Source organism: Micromys minutus (assembly GCF_963924665.1).
Source record: "Micromys minutus genome assembly, chromosome: X".
Taxonomy (NCBI): domain Eukaryota; kingdom Metazoa; phylum Chordata; class Mammalia; order Rodentia; family Muridae; genus Micromys; species Micromys minutus.
In genome coordinates, this window is record NC_137970.1 from 43,695,213 (window position 1) to 43,722,065 (window position 26,853).

General features: G+C 37.0%; 1 protein-coding gene and 1 pseudogene across 2 annotated transcripts in view; both read right to left on the reverse strand.

The window, feature by feature from the left end:
- Nucleotides 1-886: 886 nt before the first annotated feature.
- LOC308414454 (tubulin beta-4 chain-like) lies at nucleotides 887-2,161 on the reverse strand (annotated as a pseudogene). Its single transcript has one exon. The product of its transcript is annotated as a tubulin beta-4 chain-like (transcript).
- Nucleotides 2,162-26,061: 23,900 nt separating this feature from the next.
- Nucleotides 26,062-26,853, reverse strand: part of EDA2R (ectodysplasin A2 receptor) — a 38,777-nt gene continuing 37,985 nt past the window's right edge. Inside the window, exon 8 of the mRNA XM_080910914.1 lies at nucleotides 26,062-26,536. The gene's annotated coding sequence lies outside the window, so the exon portion shown is untranslated. The remainder of the gene's footprint in view (nucleotides 26,537-26,853) is intronic.

Consider the following 26,853-nt stretch of genomic DNA (forward strand, 5'->3'; position numbering starts at 1 on the left):
ACTTATCAAGCATCAGTGGGAGGAGAGGCCCTTGGTCCTGTGAAAGCTTGTTTCCCCAGTGTAGGGGAAAGCCTGGGTTGTGAGGTGGCAGTGGGTAGGTGGGAGGGGGTACATCCTCATAAAGCAGGGGAAGGGAGATGGGGGGGGGGATCTGGAAAGGAGATAACATTTGAAATGTAAATACATAAAATGTCCAATAAAAATAAAGTAAGAAGGAAGAGCTTCCAGCAAAAGAATGCTTTTCTCATGTGTGTAGGGCCTTGGGTTTAATCAATAATATTGAAAATAAGTATTATTTCCAAAAGTACAAAATGTCAAGAAGTAGAGATTTTCAGTGATTATTAAAATTCTAAATTCGAAAAAGGAAGAAAGAAAACTACAACTAAGAACAAAAACCAGGAGGACAAAATCAAAAGCAGAAACCCCAACAAAATTATTACAGTCACCACACACCTTTTGACTATCAATAAGCCAACCTCCTTAATCAAATAATTGAATGGAATAAGATACAAACTACATTTATCATTCTCTACAAGTAACTAATTTTAGTTTTAAAGACTGATACCACCTTAAAGGACAGAAACTGTATCCCAAGCCAACTGGACTGGGAAGTAACAGGTCTCTCTATCTTACTGTCTGACAAACTGAACTTCAAACTAAAACAAATGAAATGAGGTAATGGACGACAGTATTCTAATCAAGAGAAAACCTACCTAAGAGTACATCACAATTTTATTTATTGTTCACTATGAATTGCTTTAATGGTGATGTCAGGACACAGGACAGCGAATGCACAGTGGACGTGGCTAGCAGACAAGGCTCCCTTGCTTTAGTGACTAAGACAGCTCTAAGCCACCTCGAGCTCAGCCTCCTCCTCACACTCTCCCTACTCCTCAGCTGTAGCATCCTGGTACTGCTGGCACTTGGGGACACCAGGTCATTGATGTTGCTCTCAGCTTCAGTAAACTCCATCTCACCCATGCTCTCACTTGTGTACCAGTGTAGGAAGGCCTTGTGTCAGAACATGGCTGTGAACTGCTATGAGATTTGTTTGAACATCTCCTCAAGTTCTGTGCTGTTGTCAGTGAACGTGGCAGACATTTTTTAGGCCCCGAGGTGGAGTACCACAGACAGCTATTTTCACCTTGTTGGGGATCTACTCAACAAAGTAGCTGCTGTTCTTGTTTTGGACGTTAATCATCTGTTCGTCCACTTCCTTCATAGGCGTGCGACCCCTGAACAAAGCAGTCACTGTTAAGTAGTGCCTGTGGTGGAGATCACAGGCAGCCATCAAGTTCTTTGCATCAAACATCTACTGGATGAGCTCAGGAACTGTCAGGGCATGGTACTGCTGGCTTCCCCTGCTACTAAAGAGGGCAAAACTTGGCATGAAGAAGTGCAGGCGAGGGAAGGACACCATATTTACAGCCAATTTTCACAAGTCAGCATTTACCTGGCCAGGAAATCGCTGGTAAGTAGTTACCCCACTCATGGTGGCAGACACTAGATGGTTCACGTCACAGTAAGTGGGTGTGGTCAGCTTTAGGGTTCTGAAGCTGATGTCATAGAGTGCTTCATTATCATTACAATAGGTCTCATCTGTGTTTTCAACAAGCTGGTGGACTGAAATGCTAGCATTGTAGGGTTCAACCACTATGTCCAACACCTTGGGGAAAAGTACCACACTGAAGGTGTTCATGATTCTGTCTGGGAACTCCTCTTGGATCTTGCTGATAAGGAGGGTATCCTTCCCAGAACCAGTCCCCCTACACAGGGAGTGGGTCAGCTGGAAGCCCTGGCCATAGCTCTCAGCTTCCTTCCTCACAACGTCCAAAACCGAGTCAACCAGCTCTGCACCTCCTCTGTAGGGCCCCTTGGCCCAGTTGTTCCCAGGCCCACTCTGAACAAAGACCAAATTATCAGGTTTGAAGATCTGCCCGAAGGGCCCTAAACATACTGAGTTCATTGTGCTAGGCTCCAAGTCCACGAGCACGGTGCGGGGCACGTACTTGCCATTGGTGGCCTCGTTGTAGTACATGTTGATGCGCTCCAGCTGGAGGTTGTCGCTATCTCCATGGTACGTGCCACTGGGATCAATGCCAGGCTCTACGCTGATTACCTCCCAGAAGTTGGCGCTAATCTGGTTGCAGCAATGCCCAGCCTGCAGGTACGTGATCTGCCACATGGCAGCGGAGACTGTGGAGAGGCTGTGGAGGAGGAACACTTATGGAGGAGCAGGCACACAGAGTCCATAATTTTAAATGTATGCACACCAACGTCTGATGTACTAAATTTATGAAGAGTGTACGTTTGGAGATAAAGACACAGATTAACATGAACTCAGTAATAGTAAGCATTCCAAGACAATACTTTAGTTAAGATACAGGTTATCTGGGTAAAACAAACCAAACACAAAAACATCAGAATTAATTGAAATGGGCATAACATTTGATTATTTACTAGTGTTTTACCTCAAACACCAAATAATATATATATATATATATATATATATATATATATATATATATATATATATATATATATATATATATATATATTACTCAGTACCTCATGGAAGATTCTCTAAAAGAAACTACATTCTGGGGTACAAAAGAAATCTAAACAACTTCAAGAAAAATGAAATAATTCCATATGTCTTGTCTTACCAATATGTAGTAAAATTTAACAAAATATTTTAACTAAATGAAAGTGAAATTATGACACAACAAAACTTCTGTAATACAGTAAAAACGGTCCTAAAAAGGACATTAATAGCTCTTTACTCCTATATAAGAAATTAGAAAGAGCACAAATAAATTCCTTAATGATGAAATTCTAGAGTTTGGAAAAACAATACAAAAGTAAGCCCAAATTAATCATTAAAATCAAAGAATAAATTAATGGGATGGAAAGAAAACAATACCAACAGTCACTTAATCCAAGATCTGGTTCTTCGAGAAGATGAGCAAGATCAGTAGACCCTTGACTTAATTAACCCAAAGAAAGAGATGACAAAACTTAACAAGATCAGAAATGAGAAAGGTTACAAGAGTTGTGGGAAAATAGACTATTATAAGGGAATACTTTTAAAGCCTACACCTCATTAAATTAGAAAGCTTAGGGGGGAAAGTGCCTAATTTCTAAATATACTCAAACCACAAATATTAAATCAAGACCAGATAACAATTTGAAGACTTCATTAGAAACAAATAGATTGAAACTGTTAAAAAGTCACCAGACCAAGAAAAGTCCAGCCCTAGATAGATTTATATTATAGAAGAATTCTACCAGACATTCTTTCCTTCTTTTTTTCTACTTTTTATTTACATTTCAAATGTTATACCCTTTACTTGGATTCCCCTTCATATCCCCTATCTGACCAACCTGTTTCTGTGAGGGTGTTCACCCACCCATCCCATCCCGCCTCCCCACACTTACATTTCCCTACACTGTGACATCATACTTTGGTAGCACCAAGGTACTCTTTCCCTTGATGCCCAACAAGGCCATCCTCTGCTACTTGTGCAGCTGGAGCCATGGGTCTTTGGATAGTGATTTAATCCCAGGGAACTCTGGTTGACTGGTATTGTTCTTATGGGATTTTAAACCCTTTCAACTCTTTCAATTCATTCTCTACCGCCTTCATTAAGGACCCCATTCTTACAGTTGGCCTCAGTCATCTGCCTCTGTATTGATTATGCTCTGGCAAAGCCTCTCAGGAGACAATTATATTAGGCTCCTGTCAGTATGCACTTCTTGGCATGCAGAAGAGTTTCTGGGTTTGGTGGTTGTATGTGGGATAGTTCCCCAGGTGGGGAAGTCGCTAGACGGCCTTTCCTTCAGTCTCTGCTCCAAGCTTTGTTTCCATATTTTATCCTGAGAAGATTTTTGTTCCCCATTATAAGAAGGACTGAAGCATCTTCATTTTGGTCATCCTTCTTGAGCTTCATGAAGTTTGTGAATTGTATCTTGGGTATCCAGGGCTTTTGGGCTAATATCCACTTATCGGTGAGTGCATAGCATGGGTGTATTTTTGTGATTAGGTTACCTCACTCAGGACGATATTTTTTAGATCCATCCATTTGCCTAAGAATCTCATAAAGTCACAGTTCTAATAGCTGAGTAGTACTCCAATTTTGTAAATGTACCACATTTTCGGTATCCATTCCACAGTTGAAGGACATCTGAATTCTTTCCAGCTTCTGGCTATTATATATTAAGCTGTTATAAACATAGTAGAGCATGTGTCCTTGTTGTATGTTGGAGCATCTTTTGGGTATATGCCCAAGAGTGGTATAGCTGGATACTCAAGATCTATAGTTGGTGTGTGTTTGTGTGTGTGTGTGTGTGTGTGTGTGTGTAAAACAAAAAAAGAAATAGAAGGACCTTTTGTAAACTTTCCCTCAAACCAGTGTTACTCAAATAACAAATCCTGTTTTACACACACACACACACACACACACACACACACACACACACACACACGAGTGCACCAAGAATGAGGGAATGAGAGAGAGATAGAGATAGAGGTAGAGAGAAGAATAAGAACAATAACAAGAAGAATAAAAAGGGGAGGAAGAGGAGGAAGAGGAGGAAGAGGAGGAAGAGGAGGAGAGAAGGCAACACAATGCAAATATCCATGATAAAAGCATGAGGGCTTAAATCCAGGGCTAATCTGAATGGCTATTTCAACATAGACATGATAAAAGTAACAAATTATATAAATGAATTAAAGACAAAAATCACATGGTCATCTCAGTAGGACAGAAAATATCTTTGTCAAAATTGCATATACCTTCATGCAAAACAGTCAAAGAGTGTGAGTAGAACTAGAGGAAACATGCCTCACAATAATAAGGACTATGTATTACAAATATAAAGCCTTCATCACCTAGATAGAAAAAAACTTGAAGCAATATCATTAAAATTAGTAATTAGTAATATTTATTTCTTTTCAATGAATACTCAAAGCACAAGTTAGAGCAACAAAATATTAAAAAGAAAGTTTAGGTGTACAAATAAGAATATAAATCAAAATATCTTCATTTATAGATGATATAGTATTATATTTGGGATATCTCAAAAGTTCTAGCAGAAAATGTCTAAAAATGATCAAAGATTTAACTAGGTTTCAAGATACAAAATTAACTCACAAAACTCAGTTTATGTGTCCCAACACAAACCCACTAAGAAAATGAGCATGGACACATTATTATTCATAATAGTCTTACAAAAACATAATACCTAGGAAATGTCAGAACATGCAAGATCAACAGAGACAACATTAAAAGTCTGAAGGAAGAGGCTGAATACACTGAAAAAGGAAAAGACTTCTCACCATCAAAGATTCATAGAAAAATAAAATAAGATTTAGAGGTAAATGAATAGAACCAAGAAAAAAAAATCTTATCCTGTCTGAGGTAGCCCAAATTTAAAACGACAAATAGTACATGTTTTTTTTTTTTTTGTTTTGTTTTGTTTTTTTCCATTTTGGATGCTAGCACTGAACAACTGCACATACAAAAATAGTAAACTGAATCCATGGGTCAGATTTGGATCTATTCTTCTAAATCCTTTATCTGGTATGCAATGTCTCCAGAAATAAGGGCTTATCTTCTTTTACTAAAAGACATAAAAGGTGATGACAGTAACCTAATTGTTTTAGGGGACTTTGTATTCCTCTTCTTGAAATGAAGTTTTTCCTTGACCAACAAAGGGTTTTGTTGTTGTTGTTGTTGTTAGTCTATGATTTTATGGGAGGGCATTCTGTCCTCAATTGGTGTAAACTCACTTTAAAAACACATTTACCCTTGCGTGTAGAACAAACGCTCAGGCCATTTGCCACTGGGAAAAGCAGAGATCCAGGGACTCAGGCCTGGTGAGACTGCACTGCGAGTAGCCAGGGTGCAAAGAGGGCAAGGCCTAGCATGCAGTAGATGCGGCCCTCTGGTTGATCCAGGGGAGCATGAACTCTGCCATAGAGACTCCGGTCCACCCAGAAGGTCCTTGTATAGGACAAAATGCCCAAGCCATTTGCCACTTAAAAGAGCAGAGATCCAGGGACACAGGACAGGTACACAAGAGAGACGGGAAACAATCACTGAAAACAAGACCACATATAATCACAGACAAAAAGATGGGAAGAGGAAAGCAAAAGAACTTATCTAATGGAAACCAAGACAACCTGGCAACATCAGAACCCAGCTTTCCCATCATAGCAAGCAGCAGAATGCCAAACACTCCAGAAAAAGAAGACACGGACCGGAAATCATACGTCAAGATGATGATGGAGATCTTTGAGAAGAGCATGAATAACTCACTTAAACAAGAACTTGAGGAAAAGCATAAAGAAATAGAAGCTTTTAAAGAGGAAACACGAAAAACACCCAAAGAAATCAAAGAACTAGAGGAAAACAGAACTAAAGAGGTGAAGGAATTGAAGAAGGAATTTAAAATGAAAGTGGAAACAATAAAGAAATCATTAAAAGAGACAACCCTGGAGGTAAAAACCTAAAAAAAAAAAAAAAAATCAGGAGTCACAGATGCAAGCATCTCCAACAGACTACAAGAGATGGAAGAGAGAATCTCAGGGGCCGAAGACAACATGGAAAACATAGACAAAACAGCCATAGAAGATGCAAAAACCAAAAATCTCCTAATCCAAAATATTCAGGAAATCCAGGACACAATGAGAAGACCAAACCTAAGAATAATAGGAATAGAAGAGGGTGAAGAATATCAACTAAGAGGCACAGTAAATATCTTCAACAAAATTGTAGAAGAAAACTTCCCTACCCTTAAGAATGAGATAACCATGAGCATAAAAGAAGCCTACCGAACTCCAAATAGAGTGGACTAGAAATGAAATTCTTCTTGACACATAATAGACAAAACTCCAAAAGCCCAAAGGAAAGAAAGAATGCTAAAAGCGGTAAGGGAAAAAGGTCATGTAACATATAAAGGCAGACCAATCAGAATCACATGCACTTCTCAACAGTGACTATGAAGCATCCTGGACATATATTGTGCAGACCCTAAGAGAAGAAAAGTATCATCCCAGGCTACTATCCCCAGAAAAATTCTAAATTACCATAGATGGAGAGACCAAGATATTCCAGGACAAAAATAAATGTATACAATATCTGACCACAAATCCAGCCCTACAAAGAATAATAGATGGAAAACCCAACACAAGTTGGAAAACTACATCCTAAAAACAAACAAACAAAAAAAATACCTAAGCAAGAAAATGAAAAGAAGAAAGACAAACAGGCACAATTCTACATCTAAAAGCAAAAATAGAAGGAAACAGCAACCACTATTTCTTAATATCTGTTAACATAAATGGACTGAATTCCCCAATAAAAAGACATAGGCTATCAGACTAGATATATAAACAGAATTCAGCATTTTGCTGCATACAGGAAACTCATCTCAGAGACAAAGACAGGCACCATCTCAGAGTAAAAAGTTCGGAAAAAAACAAAAAAAAAACTTCTAAGCAAATGACCCCAAGAAACAAGTGGGATTAGCCATTCTAATATCGAATAAAGTAGATTTTCAACCAAAACTTATCCAAAAAAGATATAGAAGAACACTTTTTCCTTATTAGAGGAAAAATTTATCAGGATAAATTCTCAATCCTTAACATATATGCTCCAAATAAAATAGGACCCATATTCATAAAAGAAACCCTACTAAAGTGTAAAAAATACACTGCACCCCACAAAATAATAGTAGGAGACTTCAACACCACACTCGCATCAATGGACAGATCATGGAAGCAGAAACTGAAAAAGGATGCAATGGAACTAGCAGATGTTCTGAACCATTTGGAATTAATAGACATCTACAGAACGTTTCATCTTAAAACAAAAGAATACACCTTCTTCTCAGCACTTCACAGCACCTTCTCCAAAATTGACCATATAATTGGTCACAAAACAAGCCTCAATAGATATAAGATGATTGAAATACTCCCATGCATCCTATCAGATCAAAATGGTCTACGGCTGGTCATTAATAACAACGAAGACAACAAAACCACATACACACATGGAAACTAAACAATGCTCTATTAAAGGATAGTATGGTCAAAGAAGAAATAAGGAAAGGAATTAAGAATTTTTTAAAATTAAATGAAAATGAAAACACAACATACCCAAACCTATTGGATGCAATGAAAGCAGCATTCAGAGGAAAACTCATAGCTCTGAGTGCCTCCAAAAAAATGCAAAAAGCATACACTAAGAAATTAACCAAATAGAAACAAAAACAACCATTTAAAGAATCAACAAAACCAAGAGCTGGTTCTTTGAGAAAATTTACAAGATTGATAAACCCTTAGCCAAATTAACTAGAGGGCAAAGAAAGAGTATCCAAATTAACAAAATCAGAAAGGAAAGTGGAGACATAACAACTGAATCAGAGGAAAGTCAAGAAATCATCATATCCTACTACAAAAGCTCATATTCAACGAAGCTGGAAAATCTGGAAAAAAAAAATGGATGAATTCCTAGACAGATAACAGATACTAAAGTTAAACCAGGACCAGGTAAACCATCTCAATAATCTCATAACACCTAAAGAAATAGAGGCAGTCATCAAAAGCTTTCCAACCAAAAAAAGTCCAGGTCCAGATGGGTTCAATTCAGAATTCTATCAGACATTTATTGATGACATAATACCAATACTCTCCAAACTATTCCACAAAATAGAATCAGATGGAATGCTACCCAACTCATTTTTTGAGGCTACAGTAACCCTCATTCCTAAACCACACAAAGACTCTACAAGGAAAGAGAACTTCAGACCAATCTCACTTATGAACATTAATGCATAAATACTCAACAAGTTCCTTGCAAACTGCATCCAAGAACACATCAAAATGATCATTCACCATGATCAAGTAGGCTTCACCCTGGGATGCAGGGATGGTTTAATATAAGGAAATTCATCAATGTAATCCACCATATAAACAAACTCAAAAAAAATAAAAACACATGGTCATCTCACTAGATGCTGAGAAAGCATTTGACAAAATTCAACACCCCTTCATGTTAAAAGTCTTGTAAAGAACAGGAATCCAAGGCCCATACCCAAACATAATAAAGGCAATATACAGCAAACCAACAGCCAACATCAAACTTAATGGTGAGAAACTTGATATAGTCCCACTAAAATCAGGGAGTAGACAAGGCTGCCCACTCTCCCCGTACCTATTCCACACAGTACTGGAATTGCTGGCTGGAATAATTAGACAGGAAAAGGAAATCAAAGAGATTCAAATTAGAAAGTAAGAAGTAAAAACATCACTGTTTGCAGATGACATGATAGTGTACATAAATGACCCCAAAAATTCCACCAGAGAACTTCTACAGCTGATAAACAAGTTCAGCAAAGTGGCTGGATACAAAATTAACTCAAACAAATCAGTAGCCTTCCTCTACTCAAAGGACAAATATTCAGACAAAGAAATTAGATAAAAGATACCCTTCACAATAGTCACAAACAATAGGAAATACCTTGGTGTGACTCTAACTAAGCAAGTGAAGGACCTGTATGACAAGAACTTCAAATCTCTCCAGAAGGAAATTGAGGAAGATCTCAGGAGATGGAAGGATCTCTCATGATCATGGATTAGAAGGATCATCATTGTAAAATTGGCCATGTTACCAAAAGCAATCTATAGATTCAATGCAATCCCCATCAAAATTCCAACAGAATTCTTTATAGAGTTTGAAAGAGCAATGTGCAATTTCATCTGGAATTACAAAAGACCTAGAATAGCAAAATCCATCCTCAACAACAAGAAAACATCTGCGGGAATCACCATCCCAGATCTCAAGTTATATTACAAGGAAATTGTGCTAAAAACTGCATAGTACTGGTACAGAGATAGGAAAGTGGATCAATGGAATAGAATAGAAGATCCAGAAATGAATCATCATATATATGGTCACTTATTTTTTTGACAGAGGAGCTGCAAACATTCAATTGGACATAGTACTACTGTAGACCCAGCTATTCCACTTCTGGGCATATACCCCAGAGACACTCCAATATACAACAAAGATACATGCACCACAATGTTCATAGCAGCTCTATTTATAATAGCCAGAAACTGGAAAAAACCCAGATGTCCTTCAGTAGATGAATGGATGCAAAATTTGTGGAATATTTACACAATGAATGACTACTCAGCCATCAGAAATAATGACTTTATGAAATTCTTAAGAAAATGGATGCATCTAGAGAATTTCATCCTGAGTGAGATAACCCAGTCACAAAAGAACGGACATCATATGCTGTCACTGATAATTATGTTCTAACCCCAGAAAGCTCTTAATTCTCCAGAAACAACTCACAGACTATATGAAGTTCAAAAAAACATAAAGGCCAAAAAGAAAAAAAAAGGAAAAAAAAAAAAAAAAAAAGAAAAATCATTACGTTTAATCTTTACACACCAAGAAAACATTGACTATTTCTAGGTTACATCTTGTTTTACATGTACTTTATGCTCATTGTAACTAGTGAGATTTTAATGCATACTATCAAACCTTTAAAGAAAATCAAGTACTGACAAAAATGTATTCATATATTTTCATGCAAAAATGCTTTTAAAATCTGTACATTTATCTCTGTTTTTTAAAATAAAGTTGTTCAATTAAAAAAGTTCTATACTTTAAAGTATACTTTTACATAAAAATAAATACATACACACATATATTATGTTTGTGTAAATAACAATAACAATACAATTCCCTAATGCTTGTTAAAAGATGGTGCTGTTTTTCCTTTTCCTGCACTGTTATTTTTCTTACAACCTACCCAGGTAAGTCTTCTGTACACTTCTTTCTTCTTTTACCATTCATAATTCTGTCACCTCTTTTCTTCTCTATTGTTCATCTTCCATGTGTATATGGGTTTTTTGTTGTGTTTGTTGTGATTGACTATATGGTCAATTTTGGAGAAGGTGCTGTGAGGTGCTGAGAAGAAGGTGTATTCTTTTGTTTTAGGATGAGATATTCTGTAGATGTCTATTAATTCCAAATGGTTCACAACCTCTGCTAGTTTCATTGCATCCTTGTTCAGTTTCTGCTTCCATGATCTGTCCATTGACGAGAATGGGGTGTTGAGGTCTCCCAATATTATTGTGTGGGGTGCAATATATTTTTTGCTCTTTACTAGGGTTTCTTTTGTGAATATGGGTCCTCTTGTATTTGGAGCGTATATGTTAAGGATTGAGAATTCATCCTGATAAATTTTTCCTGTAATGAGTAAAAAGTGTCCTTCCTCATCTTTTTTGATTACTTCTGGTTGAAAATCTACTTTATTTGATATTTGAATGACTAATCCCACTTTTTTTCTTGGAGCCATTTGCTTTGGAAGGTTTTTTTTTCCCCAAATTTTTACTCTGAAAGAGTGTCTTTGTCTCTGAGATGAGTTTCCTGTATGCAGCAAAATTTTGGATTCTGTTTATGTATCCAGTCTTGGCTGGCATTTCTGTTCTCTTAGAGTCTGTATGATGTCTGTCCAGGATCTTCTAACTTTTCTATTCTCTGTTGACAAATTGAGTGTAATTCTGATTGGTCTGCCTTTATATGTTACATGTCCTTTTTCACTTATTGTTTTTAGTATTCTTTCTTTGTTTCGAACCTTTGGTGTTTTGAGTATTATGTGTTAGGAAGAATTTCTTTTCTGGTCCAATATATTTGAAGTTCTGTAGGCTTCTTTTATGCTCATGGTCATCTCATTCTTAAGGGTATGGAAGTTTTCTTCTACAATTTTGTTGAAGATATTTACTTATTCCTATTATCCTTAGGTTTGGTCTTCTCATCGTGTCCTGGATCTGTTGTACATTTTGGGTTAGGAGCTTTTTGGTTTTTGCATCTTCTTTTAATGTTGTGTCTATGTTTTCTATGTTGTCTTCGGCCCCTGAGATCCTTTCTTCCATCTCTTGTAGTCTTTTGGTGATGCTTGCAATCTGTAATTCCTGATTTCTTTTTTTTTTTAGATTTTCTGTCTCCAAGGTTCTCTTTTTGTGTTTTCTTTATTGTTTCTATTTCTGTTTTCAATTCATTATCTGTTTGGTTGTGTTTTCCTGTAGTTCTTTGAGTGCTTTCTCTTGGTTCTCCTGTAACTGATTGAGGATGACATGCTACTCAAAGATCTCCATCATTATCATGAGGTATGATTTCAAGTCTAAGTCTTGTCTTTCTGGTGTGTTTGGCAATGCACTACTTGCTGTAGTGGGAGACCTGGTTTCTCATGTTTCCAGGTTGTCTTGCTCTCCATTGCTCAAGTTCTTTACTTTCCCCTTGCCATCTTGTTATCCGTGATTATAGGTGATCTTGTTGTCACTGACTGGTGCTTGTCTCTTCAGAAGATCTGAGGACCTGTGGGCTCAGGAAGAAATTTGCTTCTGAGTGTTCAGATCTTTGTTTGCAATGAGTGAGTTGTGATGTCAGTGACTCAGTTCTATCTTTGTGGACTCAAGTGTGGTAGCCCTTGTGATGCTGTCTTCAGAGCTCAGCCCTCTGCCTGAGTCCTAATTGCAACTGGCGAAGACCTGGCTCTTTCTCTAGGCTAAAAATGACTCTTTTTCAGAATGCACAGCACTTTTTGCTCTTTGCGACCTCCTGGTGTTACCTCCCTGGGCCTATGTCTCAGGCTCACCTCCGGTCCAAGTGTAAAAGAGCCTATGAAGCTGATGTGCAAGCTCAGCTTTCCCAGGGCAGAGTCCTGATGACAGAGACCTGGACCTCACTGTGGGCCGGAGATGACCCTTTTCTAGAGAGCACAGCACTCTCTGTGCTCTGAGAACTCTTGGCATGATCTCACTGGGCCTATGCCCCAGGCTCTCTGCTGGTCTAGGTGACACAGGTTTCTCTTTAATGATAATAATTCATTTGAATGACCTATTATTAGAATAGCTGTTTCTTTAGCTCCAGCTCCTCAGCAACCACAGATTGTTAATCCAAAATATCACAAAATAGTTCCAATAAATCTTTGTCTCCCTCCCCCCATGCTGAAGACTTACAAGTGAAGACTCTTTAGTTCACATTTTTCTCATACAATATTTTACTAAACTCCAAGCATCTGATATTCTTTACTGCCTAAACCTCCAAATATTCTTCAAAATTCAGTAAAATAGTCCAAAGGATGAAAAAGCCACACAGCCAGGTCCATCACAGCATCAGCACAATTTCTTGGTGAAAAAATGCTATTATAGTTTGATTTCTGTTGCTGTGATAAAAACATTTGATCAAAAGCCACTTAGAGAACTTAAGGGTCTACTTCAGTTTATAATCAATCCATCATTTATACAAGTCAAGTTTGGAACACAGTGCAGGAATCTGAATTCCAGAACCATGGCAGAATGCTCGTTCATGATTTCTCTCTGTCTCTCTCACAGGCTAATGCTTTGCTAGCTTTCTTCATTTTAAAAGATTTATTATATTTTATTTATGTGTGTGTCTTCCTGCAGGTATGTACATATGAGTACCAGGACTTTTGAAGGTCAGAGCATCAGAGCCTCTGGAGCTGCAATTACAGGATATTGAGAATGACCTGAAGTTCATGCTGAGAATAAAACTGTGCCTTCTGTAAGAGCAATATACTCTTGTAAAGGTTGAGCCATCACTCTAGCTAGACCCATTACACAGAACTTTGTGTCATAGGAAGTGGGTGGATCCTCTTACACCGATGATCATGACAGTTCTTACAGTCTTGTCCATGTAAGGTGGTTTCAACCTATTGTAGCTAGCTTTTAATTTGCAGTAAGAGGACACAAGCAAAGAAATGTTGGCAGCCTTCAGAAGCTTGAAATGGTAAGGAAATTGCTTTTCTCTCAAGCCTGCAAAAAGGAATGCAACCTAAAAGTTTTTATTTTAGCATGGCAACACCTGTCTGACTTTTGAAAACTAGAAATCGGACAGTATACCTGATTAAATATTTAATTGCATTGTTTATGCTGTTAACTACATATGGGTTTTTATAACAACAATAACAATCTCATATCAAAATAATTTAATTATGATTAATAATGGTTACTAAATACTTACTATAAGCCAAGGAGTATTCGATACTTAAGAAATAGTGACAATAACCATGACACTGATACTAATTCGTTTTTTCTAAGTTTTTAAAATATGCCACACATTTATACTGGTTACTTTTCTGTTACTTTTGTAAAACACATTGACCAAAAGTAACTTAGGGGACTTAGAGAAGACTTTATTTTGGTTTATGGTTTCAGACAGATAAGAGTTGAGCATAATGCAGACAATGACAGCTGGTTGAAAGTTTGTGCAGGAAGTTGATAACTCATATATTCAATTTCAAGCAGAAAGGCATAAGCATATACTGGATACATGAAGATTCAAAGGGTAGCTCAAGTGATAGATTTCCTGTATCATATTCATACCTTCTAAAGATCCCCAAACAGTGTTAACTGAGAACCAAGTATTCAAGTCCCCAAGCCTATAGTGGGCAAGTAGACATTTCTCATTCAAGCCACTACAGCCTAATTCTGAAGTTTTCACATAGCCTATTTTACTTAACCATTACCATTATGTAATAAAAATGTCATCATTATTAGTATTTTATGATTATAGAAACCGATTAGAAATAAAATTGTAAAAGATTACAAATCAATGAGAAACAAGGGTAGAATTAAATTCCAGCCAGTTTTTTCAATAGTAGATATTATGAAAAATAGAAATTATCTTTTTAGAAATTTATACACAAGTACTATAGTCACATCATTTTTCCATCTCATCCTTCCTCTCTCCTGCCCAACTCCTCCCAAACTCCTCTCATTCTCATGACATTTTCTTCTATAATTATTATTGTCATATTAACCTACTCTCTTTTTTACCATTTTAATTGTATTATTTTAAAATATTAAGTTATGTGGCATGATTATAGTAACAATAGAAGACCAATACTATGGTATGTGTGTGTGTGTGTGTGTGTGTGTGTGTGTGTAACCTACAATCAATTTAGTGTTGATTTTATGTACATCTGTTTAGGTTGACCACCTTGGATTAGGTAATCTATCAGTAAGTTCTTACCCAGAGAAAACTGATCTTCTCTCTCTCAGTAGGCATTAATTGGTGGTAGCTCTTATATTGGGGTGGGAACATTTAAAAATTTCCCTATATGCATTGGCATATCCACTGATTTTGTCATTTTACAGTCCCAGAACTTAAAGGTAAATCCCTATTGCTGAAGACACCACACAGTGTAGGCAAAGGTACTTGAAGAACATGATCTAAAATTAATCATAAGTCTCCTTCCTGAAGATTAAGTTTCATACTTTGTTGTGCAAACTGCCTAGGAAGAAAAACAATTCTATCCAGTTATATCAACTATGAACCACAACAATGATCAGCCTGGTAAGATATTTCCAGTGGTGCAACAGTGGGATGGTTACTTCAAGATCATCCACCATTGTCTAAATAATAAGGTCTACATCATATGAGGAAACTCATACCTTGTACAGTAAACCTGTCCAACCATCCATGGCAAAAGAGCATTGACCCTAGTGAAGAACCTATCATTGTCATTTTCCTAAAACAATATAATTTCTAACTGTATTTTAAATGCTTACTTTGATACACATAGTCATGAATAGTTCTCAGCTTCATCAAAGCCACCTTTTCTAAAATATGGAAACCACCACAGAAATCTACAACTGGTATAAAGGCAGAAATGTGACTGTGGACTTCCCAAGATCAATCAATTCATTTGTAACACAACCCCTATGGCTTAAGAAACATCATGCAAGAGAAGGTGAAAAAACTGTAAGAGTCAGAGGATCAGGATATATGCTGCTAGGCAGTGTCTCCTAGATATGACCCAGATGCTGTACTGATGATAGTGTAAACAATATGTTTGCCTAAAGAATAGATTATATACTGAAAGTTCCAGAATTGATTTTTACTGCATTAAGAATACACTTTATTATTACCCTCATACATATATATCTTTCACATAGGTGACAAAATTTATCTTCTGTAGTTGGATGGCATTTTTATCTTTATTTTATTGTATTTTTTTGATTAACTGACAGTAAGCACCAATACTATAGAATTTTATAGCAGTACAAAACTGTTCTGTAATTAAGTTTTTCTCTTTTTTTGACAGTTTTCTGAATGTTTTCATGACAAATCAATAACCATAGTACAGCTGTTAGTTTTGTCATGGTTGCTTCTTATTAATAATACAGTCTTTGTCATTCAAAGTACAGAAGCGCCCTTCTTCATTTCTCTTCATTGTTCCTGCTATTTCTCAATTACCATGGCCATTGTCTATAATTTATTTTCATTAAAATATATACGATTATCATAATCTTTAGTATAAGAAACACTCACCAGTTTATTTGATTGATCACTTAGGATTTTTATTCCTGTACAAAACATCATGACCAAGAGGCAAGTTGGGGAAGAAAGGGTTTATTCAGCTCACACTTCCACATTGCTGTTCATCACCAGAGGAAGTCAGGACTGGAACTCAAGCAGATCAGGAAGCAAGAGCTGATGCAGAGGCCATGGAGGGATGTCACTTACTGGCTTGCTTCCCCTGGCTTGCTCAGCCTGCTTTCTTATAGAAATCAGGTCTACCAGCCCAGGAATGGCACCACCCACAATTGGCCCTTCCCCCCTTATCACTAGTTGAGAAAACACCTTACAGCTGGATCTCAGGGAGGCATTTTCTCAAGTGAGGCTCCTTTATTTGTGGTAAATCCTGTTTGCTTCATGTTGATACACAAAACCAGCCAGTACAATCATCATAAATGAAAAATTATATTTTTAACTGCAAGATTTAATATTGTATATGTTGAATATCTACATTTCAAATATGCAGTATCTAGGAAATGTGAGACTTACATAAAACAGAAAAATGAGTTCAAAGATGTTAATTAAGAACTCAATTTTGTTGGAAATTGGGGCACATGTTTATAATCCTAGTACTTTTAAAACTCGACCAAGAGGCTCAACAGTTCAAGACAATCCTTGTTTACATAGTGAGACCCTGTTTAGTCATGGGGGAGGCAACAATTAGATATTATAATCCTGGAGGCACAACAAACCTGAGGCCACCACTACAAGCTAACCTCAGCTTAGTCATTCATTGTCATTATGGCAAATATTGATAGAGCATATACAACATGCCTCTGTTATAATAAGTGCAGGGATGTGAGTCATCTTATGAATGGCTTTTATTTTTGTTTTACTAAAAAAAAAAGCTAAAGGTACAAACAGGAAAACTGATGTGAGTTTTAAACACAGGTTTATATATAGCAGCCAGAAACAGGACTGAAAATGAGCCCATTGATTTCTGAGGTCTGTGTTCTACCTCCTGAATAACAGTCAGCTGTTCTATTGGTAGATTTTGGAAAAGAACATGGTAAAGACTGAAGAATCGTCAGCACTCTTTAAATGGTGCTTTATGAACATGTTCTATCACCATGCTCCTCGCACTTCTATGCTGGGTGAGATAGGGATAGTCGATTAACTATTCTCCTTTATGTCTAACCACTTAACAATGAACACAGTTCTTTCTCTCCTCATTTATTTCAACTAGAAATCCATCACAAAAGGTTATTTAAATATAAGTGAGATGATGCCAAAAGGAAAGATACTCGATAAATGAGGCTAGTGGAATGGTATTTAGGGTTTGTCAGGGAAATTTCTTTGTGTATAGAATAGCATCTGTCAAACGTGTTTGCATCAAGAAACATTTTCTTGCCAATGCAGAAACTCATAGGTGGTAAAATCGCTGTGAATGATTGACTATGAGTGCTCATTCTTAAATGGGTCACTTATATCAAGGTTTCCCAATATTCAGAAAACATCATAGAAGGAAAAATAGAAAGAATTGAAGAGTTATGTATAGTATGGGAGAGAAGGCCAATACTGTGAAATGCTATCTTCTGGTTAAACATGGCTATTTCACTCATGAGCTCACAGCAGCTGGGGTTATTTGCACAAGATTCAGATTAAGCCAGTTAAAATTCCAGCATGGGTGTAAGGAAAGATCACAAGAACTCATTCCTAACTAAGAAGCTCTTGGAAGTTGGTGGTTGCTAGAAGAGTGGAATCATTCCTTTTTGGAGGAAATGGTAACAATTAAGGTAAATTGCCAATATCTTAGATGGTTCCATACTTATGCATATATGGGCCACACTATTTGTATTTAGTTAGTTAAAAATTAGAAACAGTAAAAGTAACTGAATAAAAAGGATGTAAGGCTGGGAGGGAGCTGTGTTTTGGTGAGTTCCTGGGGAGAGTTAGATGGGTGTGTGTAATAGATGAGAACAAGATGGATGTCTGTCTGTATTTATATCTTTATCTGTCTATCTATCTATCTATCTGTCTGTCTGTCTGTCTGTCTGTTTGCAGGAGAAACACTATTTGAGATACAAGAAAATCAGGAAAGCATGCTTTAAATTGGTCCCATTTAAGAAGAAATGGAACATAATGATAATAGCAGCAGACTTCATGCTAACAGAGGGAATGGTGATTCTAAGGGCTCCAAGGTGATAAGCATGCTTGAGATGATTCATAAATAGGCGGAAGTGGCCAGGATGGTTGTCACAGTAACTTAAGGTAGAAGAATTGCAAGTAAAAAAGGTTACAAGGAAGCTGACACCACCGCAATTGAAGGACATGACTCACCCTGTTATTACTGTCAGCAGCTGCTGCTGGTGTCAAAATGTTTCTCTCAGTCTCTCATTATTCCCCTGAGGTGAGAAACCCCTCCTTGGTCTTAGTAACCTGAAAGTTTTAGTTCATTTTGAGATAACTGAAGAAACTAACCTTGGCAGAAAAAGGGTACTATATTACTGTTTCAGGGATAACTACCACTGACACGCTGAATGAGGAGATATTTGGTTACTTCCAGATGGTAGTGAATGTTCAGTTTTTTGTTTTATTTTCTTGTTTCAAATAACTTACACTGAAACTGACAGGGCAGGAATGTTCTGTAGCTAAGCACCAAGATGAAATCCCAGCCTCCACTGATACCATAATGGTATGCTTAATGGGATGTAATTAGTGACAAAAGTTTCCAGATTACATTTGGCCTTCTTTGGCAACAGCCTGGTAAAAAGGAAAAGTGTATGTCATTTTAGGAGAGTAAGGATATAAGCTTTGACTCTCATATCACAGTGTCTTACTGGGAAGGGTAGGTTTAATAAGAGTATTCTATATTTTGTTTAGGTAATAGGAAATAGCTTATAATGATGCTATTTTTGCTAGATTGCCCCTCCCTTTACATTTCCCTTGGAAAAAACAAAAGAACAAATAAACATCAGGCTTTTGATAGCTTTTATAGTTTGACCTCATTGAGTTTGTATTGTTGACTTTTCTCCTACTAAATCTTTACCTTATAAGCTGCACGAACCGACTAATTGGATAAACACTGGTTTCCTAATGCCTATCATTGGGATACTTCTGTGGAATAGTGGAATACACGTAACTCTCAGAGACATACAGGTTTAAGCTAGAGTCTCAGAACATCACTTAAAGTATTATCATCAGAAAAATCATTAAATCTGTAAGAATGTAAACTTTTTTCTTCATAAGATGAAGATTATCAAGGGCCAATTACTATCTAAAACTATCATGAGGGTTTTAATCAATAAAATACAGGGTTCCCCCCCCTCTCATCATGACCAAAAGGATCCTTTGGAGGAAAGGGTTTGTTTGGCTCACATGTTCAGATTCATCATTGAGGAAAGTCATGGCAAGAACAGGAGTCTGGAAGTAGAAATTGAAGCAGAAACAGTGTAGGACTACTTCTTTTTACCCCCTTTTTATTGGATATTCTCTGTATTTATATTTCAAATGTTATCTCCTCCTCACTCCCATCCCTCCTCCCCCTCCCCTTGCTTTCATGAAGGTACTCCCTTTCCCAACCACCCTCTCCACCTCAGTGACTTGGCATTTCCCTACACAATCAGAAAATGCACCTTCTCTGGACCAAAGGCCTCTTCTCCCATTGATCCCAGAAAATGTTACCTTCTGTTATATATGCACCTGGAGGCATGAGTCTCTCCAGCACACTCATTGGTTGGTCACAGCTCCCAGGGACTAAAACACCAACCAAGGATTGCGTCTTATTGACAAGTTCTCTGTGACTTACACTGGAGCAGGACCACCCATGGTGAGCTAGGCCCTCTCACCTCAACCATTATTCAAGAAAATGTCCCACAGGGCTCTTGAAGGCCATTTTGAGGGAGAGGCTTTTTCTCATTTGTGGTTCCTTGTAAATCCTCTACACTGTATCAAGTTGACAAACAAACAAACAATCAGTATGCCAATCAGCACTTACTAAATGCTCCATTCTACTTAACTGTCACTGCACTACTATTTACAATGGAACAATTAAGGGATGGAATCTGCTCTCACTAGAAACCACAGGATAAAAGCCATGCAGTTGAGCAAGTTCCCTAATAGGAAGCCATTTTGTTCAGACAAACAGCATCTGAAATCCTAATACTCATGTACACATGACTTCTCAGTCCTTAAAAGGCTAACTTTTAGGCAAACAGAAATTTACCAGTCACACTGTGGACATAATTAAGGATTGTTACTGGTATAGAAAAATGCAAGTGTTCTTAGCCACTAATAAAATGATTAATAATATGTAAAAATTCCCTGTTTGATGCTGTGATGATTTTATTGCTCTGATCCATCTGTTCATAGGTCTAGTTTCCTTCCTGTCCTTCTAGGGTCATGTGGGAGTTCCTTGCCCTGTGACTAGCACAGGCACACAGTGACCTCAACTCTACAGCAGACAAGGCTACTGTTCACATATTACCAATTTCTGTGCCTCCATCACTATGCATAAATTTATTGACTTAATCTTCCTCACTATAGCAGCATTCCCAATTTTAATCAAATGAGAATGTAGGAGCTAGCAGGTTTTCTCACACTCTGAAAGAGGAGTCTTGCCACAGTACCATTTAACTACTTGTACTTGTCAACCAATCAATATTTTGTCCATTGATAATGCTAATATGCCTCACTGTAGCCTGTACTAGAGTTCCTTTGCCTAACATCCCTTTTCTTTGTTCAATCCTGAGATTGTAGTGACTTCCCCTGTTCTTCCCCCTTTGGTCTGAGTGATCTGCCTAAATGTTCTTCCTCTAAGTTCCTCCAACTTACTCCCCTTTACTCCTTTCTACTGGCTATTTTGATAGCTCAATAAGAATAGAATGAAGCAAGTCAGTTTTTACCCTGAAGTCAGTAACTACATAGTGTAAAAGAGAGGGAAGATAAAGTGAAGTAAAGAAAGGGAGAGAGGGCAGATCAGAGAGAAAGAGAGAGGGAGAGTGCAGTTATAGACTAAGGACAGGCAGTGAAGAAACATGGAAAGTGTTTAATTTGACAAATCACGAAGTGAGCCCAGAGATCACAAAATATATTTTAAAAACAGCTTTATTGAATATTTTATATAATAAAATTCATCCATTTCCAGTATGCCTGTCAGCAATTTTTAAATTAAATTTACGGAGAATTGCAGCTATCATTGTAACATTTTCTCTTCTAAATAAAATCACATATGACTACTAAACATTAGTTGTTTCTCTTGTACCAAGTACCAAAATACCACTAATTTACCTTCTGCTACTACTGGCTTACATTGTGTAAACATTTACTGTGAATGGAACTACACAAAATGTGCCTTCTGGTACCTGGATTCTTTCACGTAGTATGATTTGAGCTTGAACTGTGACATATCAAGTATCATAATTTCAATTCTTTTGTTTAATATCTTGTGTTGTATTACAACTTGCTTATTCATTTATCATTTTGATGAAATTGGATTGCAATTATAAACATTTAGTTATTATACACACTGTTTTAAAGGACATATATGTTCATGTTTTTAATTACCTTGGTTATATATTGATTGGTAGAATTATTGAATCATGTGTCAACTGAAGCTTTAAATTTTACAAGAACTGCCAGACTGTTTCGAAAAGGTCATGCCATTTTACAAACCCATCAACATTATATGAATTTTCTTTTTTTCACATCCTTGTCAGTATGTATTTCTATTAGGATTAGCTAATATTTGAGATAGGAGGAAATTTAATTTGCTTGGTTTCAAATAAAATTATAGTAGTGAAGAACATTTCAAATGAAATGCTGTCCCTTTAGCAGCCCCTTAAATTCAATCAATAACACTATAAACAAAAATACAGATCAAACAATGGCAAAACAATTTTCTTAAGGGGCAATTCCACAGATTGTCTAGTTTGGACATGTGTGTATATGTATAGGCATGCATGCATGTGTGTGTGTTTTCTTATTTTTAAAATAGTATGATCAAATGGAAATGTGCACATATAAACTATAAGATATTGGTTCATACTTTTAAATATAAGCACAGTCTGAATACTACACAAACCTCCTTAAGATATGTAAATTTAGGCCTGGGTATGGTGGCACACACCTTTAATCCCAGAACTTGGCAGTCAGAGTTAGGCAGATATCTCTGAGTTTGAGGCCAGCTTGGTCTACAAAGCGAGTCCAGGAAATCCAGAGCTACACAGAGAAACCTTGTCTCAACACAAACAAAACAACAACAAAAGATTATACATTTAGAATATAAAAATGTCTGGTAGATCTGCAGCCAGACACGATTCTAAATGTCATAAACACTTTGAAAGCAGGAGAATGCATACTATAACTCAGATCTCCTGGGTGACGAGTCAGAATTGCCGTAGTCCTGGTGCTACACCCAATGATTAGAAACACATTTCTTTCTGTACTGACTGAGGAGACTCACAAAACAACCGAATGAGTCACACCAGTTCTCTGAACGCAGGGAAATAAACAAGGCATCTGGATGTACTTCTGTTTATTGATTAATAGGAATTGTTTGCAGATTCTCATAAACCAAACACAGCTTGTCAGTATCCACTCATGCATATGGCTCAAAATTTAACAAAATCTCTATAAATAGCTCATTTTAAGGAAAATAATAATTAAAAGCCACCTCCATTAAACAAAAACCATCAAAGACCTTGGTAATAAATTGAATGAGGGGTTTGAGGGTGACACCTCAGTGTGCCAGCACTATTTGTTGGTAAGAGCGATGTAATACTGACATTTTTACTTAATCTAATATTAATGACCATAGGGAAGAAAGTTGATCTTCCACACTACATCCCACCTTTGAAAATTCCAGTGACATTTTTAAGTGGAGGAAAAGGTGAACCCTGAAGCCCAACTCACCTCCACTAAACACCTATTGTAACCCTTGTAAACAGAATATTTTCTGTTGCTAGCTCAAATATGTAATACACAACTATTAACCAGGCTCAGAGTTTTGTTATATATATTTCTCATGAATTCTTCAAATAGAAGACACATAAAAGCAAAATACTCAAAGTGGTCCCACTTTATAAGGACACTACTTGAGCAAATATGCAAATATGAAGTAAGCCAAGGCCACATATCAATTACAAGAGAAAACCAAAGCCATCCTTCACCCTGCTTCTACCCAAGATCCCCAATACCATAGAGAGCAAAGCAAAACCAAACTTCAACTTATTTTAATTACCAACTCCAACTGTTCAATTCAAGAAATCTGGAACCAAGGCTATTCTTGGTATGAACATATGATGACCTTGCTACATATAGGCACAGTGAAGTGGGGTGCCCAGGTAATTTAATCACATTGTTTTTTCTCTGTTATCATCACTGTCCTTTTCACTGAGAAGCAGGATGGCCTTGAGTTTGAAGCATGGTCAGGCATATGGTGATCTTTCTATAGCTAGAAACTACTTAAGCTGAATCCACCAGATTGGGTGCTAGTTCTTCTCCACCTGAAGTATAGATATGACTAATTAAAGTTGGTGAGACAAGCATAAACTGTCCCAGAAAAAAGTACAGAGAGCCCAAAGACCAAGGTCTAAACCTTGGCTCACACATATTTGCTAATGCTTACATCAGACCAGGTTGCCTAGTACAAATGTGTGATTCAATTGCTTCTAATCCCCTCCCAAATACAATGGGACCTTTTAGCCATTTTTCCCTCTTGTGTTTTTAACACACAAAACAGTGGTTTGATCTTAAGGCCCTTAAACTGTGTTTGTGGATGAGCTGTTATCAAAGATACACTTAAGAGAAACTTGTAGAGAACACTCTCTTTAAAGGCTAAGTCCTGGCAATGAAACACATTTTACCTAACCCACCAATTGCTTATAGGATAGAAACTAGCTGCATAAGCTTCATAAAGATTTTGAGATAAAAAAGAATAATAGAATCTCCAAGGAGATTCTTTTTTCTCTTTGCTCTTGAGATGTAGAGGTAAGAGCTAAAGGCAAAATGAATTTTCAAAAAGAAACAAATGGACAGTAAAGTATGCATCAAACTGACATGTCAAAAGAAATGTCCATACCTTGGGGGGCCCTTCCCATCCTCACTTAGCTAACTTGAGAAATATTATGGGTATCTTTGGAGGCCTGGTAAGTGGTTGCTTGGGGAGCCCAGACATAGGAAAGGAAAATTGGCTCAAAATGTACTGTAGGGTCTTGAAAGATCAAACTGAAGCCTGGCTTTCTGCTGGGGATAGAGAAATGTAGAACCTGAAATATTAGATAAGGCCTTGGAGACACATATCAAAATTCCTTTATGTGTTATGCTACAACTCAGAACCACTGCTCTTTGAACATCCACCAGACCTTCCAGCAGACTCACAAAGTGCTATGAGTCTAGGGAATCAAGAAAAAAGCAAGAAAAATATTATAAACAGTGTTTAAGGACTAAAGGCAAGAAAACCTTCTAATATAAGATGAAATTGTATATTTTCCAATGGAAAACTCCACTACAGGCTCAGCAGCATTTAGTCAATAATGGGATTCAGTACATTTCTTGGTGGTGAAATGTTTTATTTCCTTCTTTACTTCCCTTCTTTTACCTCTTTCACCACCCATCTTTTTCTTCTTCAATGCTATAATGGAATATAATGCCTTTTTCATTCTAAATCCAAGTACTCTAACACTATCTAAATTCCTATCCCTTCTGTTTTTGAGAGAATTAGAATGCAAGGCAAGCTTTCTTCTAAATCCCATTACTCCTGCTTCTGCCATCTTGATATTGAAGGAATACATGTATGCAGCCAAGCCCTGCACTTCTACCTTTTAAGAGTCAGCAGTATTTACACTTGAATCAGCAGTAAGTGTCAAATGAGGAGAAATGGCTGAAAACATTCTAGCCTTTCAATGTACCCCTATTTCACACCTGCACTGCCTATATCAAAGTTTATGTAATGAGTCATGGAGAGGACAACTATAGTGTGGATAATGTAAAGTGCAGCACCCACAGGTTAATGCAGATTTACATCTTTGATCCAGAATAATTGTGTCCATCTTTAGTTTGTTTTAAAGAAGCTATGTCACACTAGCATCCAGGATAGTATATATTACTCCCAAGATCCAGTTACTTTGCTGCAACATTTGAGCACTTTCCCCTAGAACCACTTTGAAGGAATAGACACCAATCCTAGTGGCTCACTTTGAATGTACAGGAAGACTTAAAGCCAATATGTGATAGTTGCATCTAAGTCCTGAGGGTCACATCTGACATGTTCCACAAAAATATTAATAAATAAAAATAAAGAAAATGCTTTCAATTCATGCTGAAAATCATGTAAAACTGTAGGTTCAGGCTTAAGAGAAGTAGTCTGACTATTCTCCCAGCCAAGGAAGCACCAAACGGTCCCCGCAGCTCCACAGGGCACTACTGCACCTGAGAATCTTCACAGTCAGGATCTGACTGGAAGGGAGAAAGGGGAAGAATATTTCGGTAATAAAAATGAAAAGAAGTTTAGGAAACATCAATTAAAAAAAAAATCTAGGAGACACTGATTTGAATCCCCACTAGAGAATATTGGTAGCCTGCCTCTGAGAATGAAATGTCTAAGAAATATACTGGCTTGACAGTTATCAGAGCTATAGAAGTCTAGAACATGAGTTGTAAAACCCAGGCTTCAGCCTCCCCATGATATCTTCCTCAATATCCCCTCACTCTGTGTATGTGTTTGTGTGTCTATGTAGGGGAGGAGGAAGTCAAAGCAGACCACTAAAGAGGGAAGTACTTCATTTTTCTCTTCAAAGTGGTAGGCAGATGCCAACATAGTTCAGTATACTTCTTTTTGTAGGCCTACTTGTCAAAAATTATAAGCAGGAAAAATATACAGGCAGGAAAACTCTACCTTATTCATTGTTAATCCCCTCACTTCTATAATTAATTAAAGAGAAAGAACAGGCCCAGCAGTCCCATGGCTATGGAATCTGGATCCCCAGACTAGAATAACAAAACAAAAAGTTGTCAAAGCCAGTCACTGGAGGAAATTAATCCTCTGGTAGCATGGGGCTCTGTGTACCCCATTTTTAAATGCTGGTTATGGCAGGACCTACATTCCAGGCTTCTGCTACTGTTGTTGAACAAAAGAAGAGCAGGAAAGTCCAGTAACAAGCACTAGCCAGGCTGCCGAGAGTGAAAAAGACCTAGAAAAAGAATAGCAAGTTAGAATCCTATGATGCAAGCTCATCACCACCCTCCTCTTCCTTTTCTCTAAAGGCTAATGGTTAGACTAGTAAAGATTTAGGATACAATAACAAAAAATACATCACCTGGCTATAAAGATGACAAATCTATTCTATTCCAAAGTAGTAAGATTTAAAAAAAAATTGTGTTACATTATAAGCACCATGTACCAAAATTATATATATACATATTATATATAATGTATATATATATATATATATATATATATATATATATATATATATATATATATATATATATATAAATTATATATTTT